This window comes from Macrobrachium rosenbergii, unplaced genomic scaffold (genome assembly GCF_040412425.1).
Source record: "Macrobrachium rosenbergii isolate ZJJX-2024 unplaced genomic scaffold, ASM4041242v1 13890, whole genome shotgun sequence".
In the NCBI taxonomy this organism is placed as follows: Eukaryota; Metazoa; Arthropoda; class Malacostraca; order Decapoda; family Palaemonidae; genus Macrobrachium; species Macrobrachium rosenbergii.
This window is the reverse complement of record NW_027100720.1, coordinates 162,223-169,453: the sequence shown is the minus strand read 5'-3', so window position 1 is coordinate 169,453 and position 7,231 is coordinate 162,223. Positions and strand designations below refer to the sequence as shown.

At 33.8% G+C, this 7,231-nt stretch overlaps 1 long non-coding RNA gene across 1 annotated transcript; it reads left to right on the top strand.

The window, feature by feature from the left end:
• Positions 1-995: 995 nt before the first annotated feature.
• On the top strand, positions 996-6,329 carry LOC136837905 (uncharacterized). The gene is made up of 4 exons (XR_010852804.1): positions 996-1,332; positions 3,736-3,814; positions 4,200-4,338; positions 5,653-6,329. It is a non-coding gene; the product is annotated as an uncharacterized lncRNA (long non-coding RNA).
• Positions 6,330-7,231: the final 902 nt, after the last annotated feature.

Sequence of the window (7,231 nt, the reverse complement as noted above, 5' to 3'; positions counted from 1 at the left end):
ACGGCTCGACAAAATCTTGCAAAAATGTTTTAATTTTTCAAAAAAATCTACCATTTTTAATTATAGATTTTAAGAATACTTAATTTTACATGATTTGGAAACCAATAAATTGAATGTTTATTGAGTTCTTAAATATGATTTAATGTTTTACTTTAAATTTTTTGTCAAGTTTCAAAGATTGCCTGACTGACTCTTTTACCAAACTCTAAAGGGAAAATACCTTTAAGAATTCTTGTTTTTATTAAAAAAATCTCCATTAATAGTAGATTTAAATATAAATAAAAATAATATTTTATTAATATTTTTATATATCATCAAATATTATGAAATATGTATTTTTATATGCATTTTTTAAAGCTTAGACAATAGCTTTATGCTGTAAAATGACTGAAATGTAATAGTTGCTTTGTAATGTTTTAAAATAGATTTATTTATGAATATTTTGCAAAAAATTAGAATAAAATTTAAGACCAAAGAAAATAAGAATGATTTTTCTTTATATATCTCATATTAAATCGTTGAAATTCGTTGTTATTCACGTAAAATCGAAGGGTAGATGTTTGTGTAAACATACAAAGTTGTTAGTTAGTCTATTTGTTTTTGTTTTTTTTTTTTTAGTTACTTAAAATGCCAATAGGTGCCTATAGCGTCGCAGGCCCCGTAAATTTCTTGAAAACGGCGAGCCTAAAGTTAATTACGAAAAATACCAATCTTAAACACATGATAAGTGTGATATTGAACATAAATATTAAATATAAAATTGAATGCATTCAAAATTTTTATGAAAATGATTCAAGTACGAGCCTAAAGGGAATTACGAAGAATACGAATATTTAAATTTAATATCAAAGATATGACATAGAATATGAATTTTGAGTATTATATTAAATAATTATAACATTTTAATGAAAAGGATTCAATTATATTCCATAAATTATATTAGGATTTCGTCTATTTTTAGGTTTTTAATTTAGGCTCGTTGTCTCTCACACATAGGGGTAAACAACAAGGAACCGTTGCTGAAATGTCGCCAAAATCCGCCTTGTTTTTGGTAAATATTCTTTTCATCTTGAACGAATCCTGAGTGTTGGCTAGTGGTGGCGTACTTGCAGTTCTCTGTCACGGCCTGAGGGCACGATTTTGCAAGTCATTCTGTCCGTTTTTTGGGTCAAGCACATCAAAGCAAAAAATTTATTCACAATGCACAACCTTCGTAAATGCTTCATAACAGAGGAAAAATAATCCAATTACGACTGTCGATAAGATAATACCCGCCCCCCAGCCCCTGATACGGCAAAATTGTAACCAGTAAACACCTCTAGGTTACGTTAGGTTTGTATTTTTAGTTTATTTTTAGTGCCCTATCATTTTCCAGCCATTTTTGCATGAAAAACCCAAAGTGATTTTTCATGCAAAAATGGCTGGCTGGAGTCTTTCGAAATCGCCGGCCGGAGCCTTCCGAAAAATTACCCTGCATCAGTTGCTTCTTGTGTAATATTTACATGGTGATCGTTGTATTAATTGCGTAGGTGTTCTGAGTACCCACAGAATTATGAATGTGGGAGAAATTGAGCTAAAGTGTTTGTAACAGCATCAGTGTTGACTAGCGTAATTTGCACTAAGGAATGAAGGAGTCCTCAGGTGTCCTAGGTGGTGGTGTGGGCTTGTACTGTGAGAAGTTTTCAGCCTGGATCAGTATTGGTTGGGGTAATTGGATTGTGTTGTATGGAAATGAGGCGTTACTAGAGTCATAATGAGTTGTACGTTCAGTAATGGATGTGTGGGCTCCTCCAGTTTGGATAAAAAGTAACCTGAAGATTCTGTGGGTCAGTCGCCATAAGGAACTTGCTAACTAGAACTGGGTTCTTTGGTGAACGCAATTAATAGCGTGTTCGAAAGAGCGGGCTCCTAAAATGAGCAATGACTTATAGTCAGATGTCAGAATGTTCTCATTTTTGTATTTGAAGTCTTGAGGGCTTTCAGTTTCTCAGGCTTAATCCTCCACCACGGTATTTACAGCTTATGGTTTGTGGTTTTGAATGATTTTTGCACCCCTGGAAGTGGCTGCCTTTGGTGAGGTATGGTTGTGTGTAATGACTGTGGATACCCTTTATGACTATTCTTGCAATCATTCCTTGGTGGGAGCATAATACTGAAGGCATTAAGATCATTAGTTATATGTATGTCTGACCCAAATCTCATTTTTATGACAATTTCATGAATGGCTTAAGTTTCAAGGTCAGTTTTAAGTGACAAAGTATGCGAATGCTGAATTTCTGTTGTAATGATACAGTACTACATCATTTTACAATGCTTCTTTGTTTCTTGTATATATATTTAGTATAGCCTAAATTTTCAAGCAGGGAGGCCCCTGTAGTGGGGTTAGTTCCATCAGTGCACCTCATGGTGCACTGTAGTCCTATTTTCAAAGTTCTTTAGTGTCCCTTTATTTTTAACTTAAACCCTTTCATTCCTTTTACTATACCTCCATTCATATTCTCTTTCTTCCATCCCCCTTTTTCCACCTTCCCTAACAATTGTTTCATAGTGCAACTGCGAGGTTTTCCTCCTGTTACACCTTTCAACTCCTTTACTCTCAATTTGCCATTCGGCGCTGAATGACCTCACAGGTCCCAGTGCTTGGCCTTTGGCCTAAATCTTATATTCCTTATATTCCTATTCAAGTAGGGAGGCTGTTAGATAGACAGTACCCTCACCTTCACCTACCATCCTTTCATAACTTTCTTGCTTTTGGAGTGCTACTTGTTCGTGTTGCATATTTTAAGGTTATTTAATATCAGATGTGTTAAGGTGAGCTGTTTTTATTCTGTCCCAGAAAGGCCCATGATATTTATTAAATTTTTCAAGGGATTTAGGTGTTGCTGTCATGGTGTAGGAATTATTTGGATGTTGCTGTCTCAAGTTTATTAAATCTTTAGAAATCCCTGCATCTAGTTATCTTAAAGTTTTTGATGGCTAGTGTTAGTGAACTTATATTAATGGTTGATTCTTGGTAATGGTCCATTTACTCACTTATAGCCGACTTTCACGTGAGTGGAATCAAAAAGGCCTTCTAGCCCCAGTCAGTGACTCATAACCTTCAACATGAGGTCAATTTATCCGGAGCAAGTACACCACTGTTCCATAGATATTCTGTGAGCAGCTCCTTAGAGTTTTGACTGAATGAACATCCAGTTCTTTGACCTCCACTTACAAGTTAGGCTTTAGCCAGTGTTTTGGAACTTCTAGGCTTTTCACAGGAAAATTGTGTTCTGTATTTATCATGGATTTTTTGTGTTTTCATGTTATAGTTGTATGTCTTGAGGCCTAAGAGTTGTTTACAACTTGGATTGCATTAGAATCTCCATCCTTTTGGTATGTATTAAGTTGTAATTTGGTAAGATATACAGTGAACTACTTCGTATTCGCAAATGAGAAGTTTTGGACCAGCTCGAAGATATTGTACAGCTTCACTCTGTTGCCAAGCTGAATGGTTTAATCCATTTTTTGGTATATCTGTAGACCTGTACAAATCTAGAATCATCTCTGCTGGGAAGGTTTTTTTACTCAAATATCAATTATTCACACCACTTGGGTATTCTGATCTAACTAGACACTGGGGTAGAAATGGAGAGTTTGTAGGACCTTGTATATGTTTTAAGGTGTCATTGGTTTTTCTGTTTTGGTGACATATGTTTGGTGAACTTCATTTTGACGTGATATTTTTCCTTTCAGAAACGAGAGAACGGGTCCACAGTTGTGTTCATCACTGGTACAGTACTTATGGTACTTGTCAGCATTTGTTCCAGTAATGGTAATTATGATTGAAACGGTTTATTTTGCACATATTTTTTGTAGTTTCACCCTTGTTATTGTCTGCAGAATTCCACATTCTTATGTCAGCTTTTTTTGGACCACCTTATATGAGTATTAGCTTTTCTGGTGATTTCTGATAAGTTTGATTTATATACATATGCTTTTTAGTAAATATTAAAATCAGTTTCCATAAATGCGAAGAGTCAAGTCATCGAACATCATACCATTCTGCAGTGTGGGTAGTAACAGCTGCCCAGACAGTCATATAACTGATTTAGTGGAATATTTTTCTTCATCATTTCTTGTTCTCTTGTTTTTTTTTTTATTTTCATCAGTTTCCTCCCATCCAGTATGGTTGTGAACTTCCTTCTCTTTTTTTCCAGTTGTGCAGTTTTTGGCTCAATGAACTTTCTGGTCAGTACTCGGAGAAGTCTCACTGCTCAGATGTAGTGTAAAGGACAGCTGCCCTACAATTGCCTGCAGTGCCTGGCGTCATATTGCCCTCTGACTTTAATGTTTCTGGTAAGGCTTGAATCTTGAGTTTATTTTTGTCTTACGCACAGACCCCATGAATGTTGACCAACGTCTATGAATAATGTTTCATGTGAAAAAGACTCCTCTTTTTGTATACAGTATCATTAGACTTGTACAGATCCAAAATCCTCTATCTGCTGGGAAAGTTTTTACTCAAATATTAACTATTCACACCACTTGGGTATTCTAACTAGAAACTCAGGCAGGAATAGACAGTTTGTAGGACCATGTATACGTTTGAAGGTGTCATTAGTTTTCTGCTTTGTTGATGTGTTTATATATATATATATATATATATATATATATATATATATATATATATATATATATATATATATATATATATATATATATATATGTATATATATATATATATATATATATATATATATATATATATATATATATATATATATATATATATATATATATATATATATATATATATATATAAATATATATATATGTTACCTAAAAAATACATCTCAAAGATGAAAGACACCAGAAGTGAAGTACAAAGCACCATTAGAGTGTCTTTTAAACTTACTAAGAGCAACAGAATCCATCAAAGAGCTTGAGAAATTGATCCACAGTCTTGTAGTGTAGGTTAAATAAGTCTTGTAGCATTGAGCAAGTAGACATCAATGCCTGAACTCTCTCCAGGGCTCACCTGAAAAATTCACTTCTTAATATTAGCAGTTATGACTTTGCCATTGACAGATGGTCTCTTGTTTGTCACTTTTTGTAAGTTGTATTTTAACTGATCTTTCACATTCACAATTGATCCTTAATCCCCTTTTCCTGCTGAGGGCAGCCATATTTGCTGAACAGCAGAAGCACCAATATGCAGTAAAAGTGCCTCACTGTAGAACTTCTCCAAAGTTCCAGAGCATCTTTATTCCTCATGCTGTTGGACTGTGGAAGCTTGAATTTCAAGTCAGTGGCTCCTTTGGTGTGCTTGTTCCATATAAACAGGGTTCCTCTTCTTAATGATGATAATAATAATTAAACAAGAGGTGGGATTTGGAACAAGGTAGTGTTTTAAAAATTACAGGTGGTACAATTTTATGTAGGCTACTGTAGGCAAAAACTTAAGAATTATGTAGTTATACATGAAAAGGGTGACTCAAGATGTTAGTGAAGATATTAGATTTATAATATATTGCTTATGTCTGTTTTAATTTTAACAACTTGTTGTGTAGAAGTTCAGGAAATGGGTAGTAAAAGTTTCAGAGTGTTTCCTTGTCCGAATTATTTGTGAATGTTTTTAGTGCCCTTACTAAAACCTTGATTTTTTTGCAGATTTTGGAATTTGCACAAAGTCTAGAGGATTACACTGAAGAATCATCATTTAAACTCTGGCCTAGGAACAAGGCTCCTCATTCTGGCATAAGGCCAGCGTCATTTAAATCTGAGACTCATCGAACTTGCTCCAGCTTGTCACCCAACACCTTCCATCATGTCTCCAGTTGGGAAGAATTTGATAGAATTATACATTTGTCACTTTCTTTCCAGCAAGTTTAATGACTGACATCTGGTGTATATGAATTTCGTGTAATTGTTGATGTGTATGGAGGCCTGTAGTTTTTATTTCAGTATTCAAGATGATTTTCAGAGGTACCTGTGTACCTACATGATAGTTTCGGCTTAATAGGAACCTGGGAACATTAAAGTTGTTTTTTTATGTTGTACAATGAATGTTTGACTGTATGAGTGCATTGCCTGATCTGTGATAGTACTCAGTATTGATTGATAGGTTCATTCACTTAGTATTAATTTTTTCTTCCCTTCTCAGCATCCAAGTCTTGAAATCTCAACAGTTAATAGCCTGCACTTGGATATTGTCCGGGTTTCTGATAAGTAGCAAAGTCCTTTAGGTAAAAAAGACCCTCTATTATAGCTTCTACTTGATTATTGTTTAGATTTCTGATAAAGCAACAGAGTCCTTTAACTAACCAAGACTCTAAATTGCAGCCTGTGCTTAAATATTTGCCAGATATAACTAAAAGTAAATCCACAGAGTTCCTAACTTAAACTGACCTTCATTTTACACTTACCATTTGATTTAAGAGAATTATCTAAACGTACCACTTTTAAAATAGTAGCATAGCAAAAAATGAATCATAATGGAACTGATAACTACAGAAGGCTGTTCAGTTGAGGTATTTAGTTTTGCTTATATAATAATTTCTTCATTCTGAAATGTCATATTTGCAGGTAGCCTTAAGAATGCTACCATATACAAGGAATTTTTCCCTTCCCAGTGGCCATATCTTGTAAGACACTTCAGTTTATAGGTTGTAGGTTCATAACTCTATAATACTACTCTTCATAATAGTGAATGTCTAGGGGGGCTATGTTGCATAAGAATGATGAACAGGAGATTGAATGAAAGTATACATTCATTAGAAAGAATAAATTCAAGAAATTGGAAGTATGTATTAAGTAATTTAACGTAATTAGAAAGTGTCTTAAAATTGTTTGTATAATGCTTATACAATGAAGATTGTGCTGAACATGTATCTTGTATGAAACATTGTCTACTTGATTTGAATGGAAGAAATGATGTCATTGTAATAGGAGTACTACAAAATTGATGTATTTCTTTTAAAGAATTTTATAATTGTCACACTATGATGATTTTAAGTTTGCAGAAGAATTTTACAAGTGTTGTGCTTTGTAATGAAATTGTTTGTTAAGCAATTGTGCTAATTTTAAACTCATTTTATAGTTGTTACACTTTTTGGTCAAATCATTTATTGAATTAATTAATTTTAAGTTGTACAGATGCCAGTGAGCTTATTCACATGATGGAATACAAGGAGTGTAATTTATGTATCAAAGAGTTACAGGTGTTCCCTGTAGGCTGTATAACGTACAC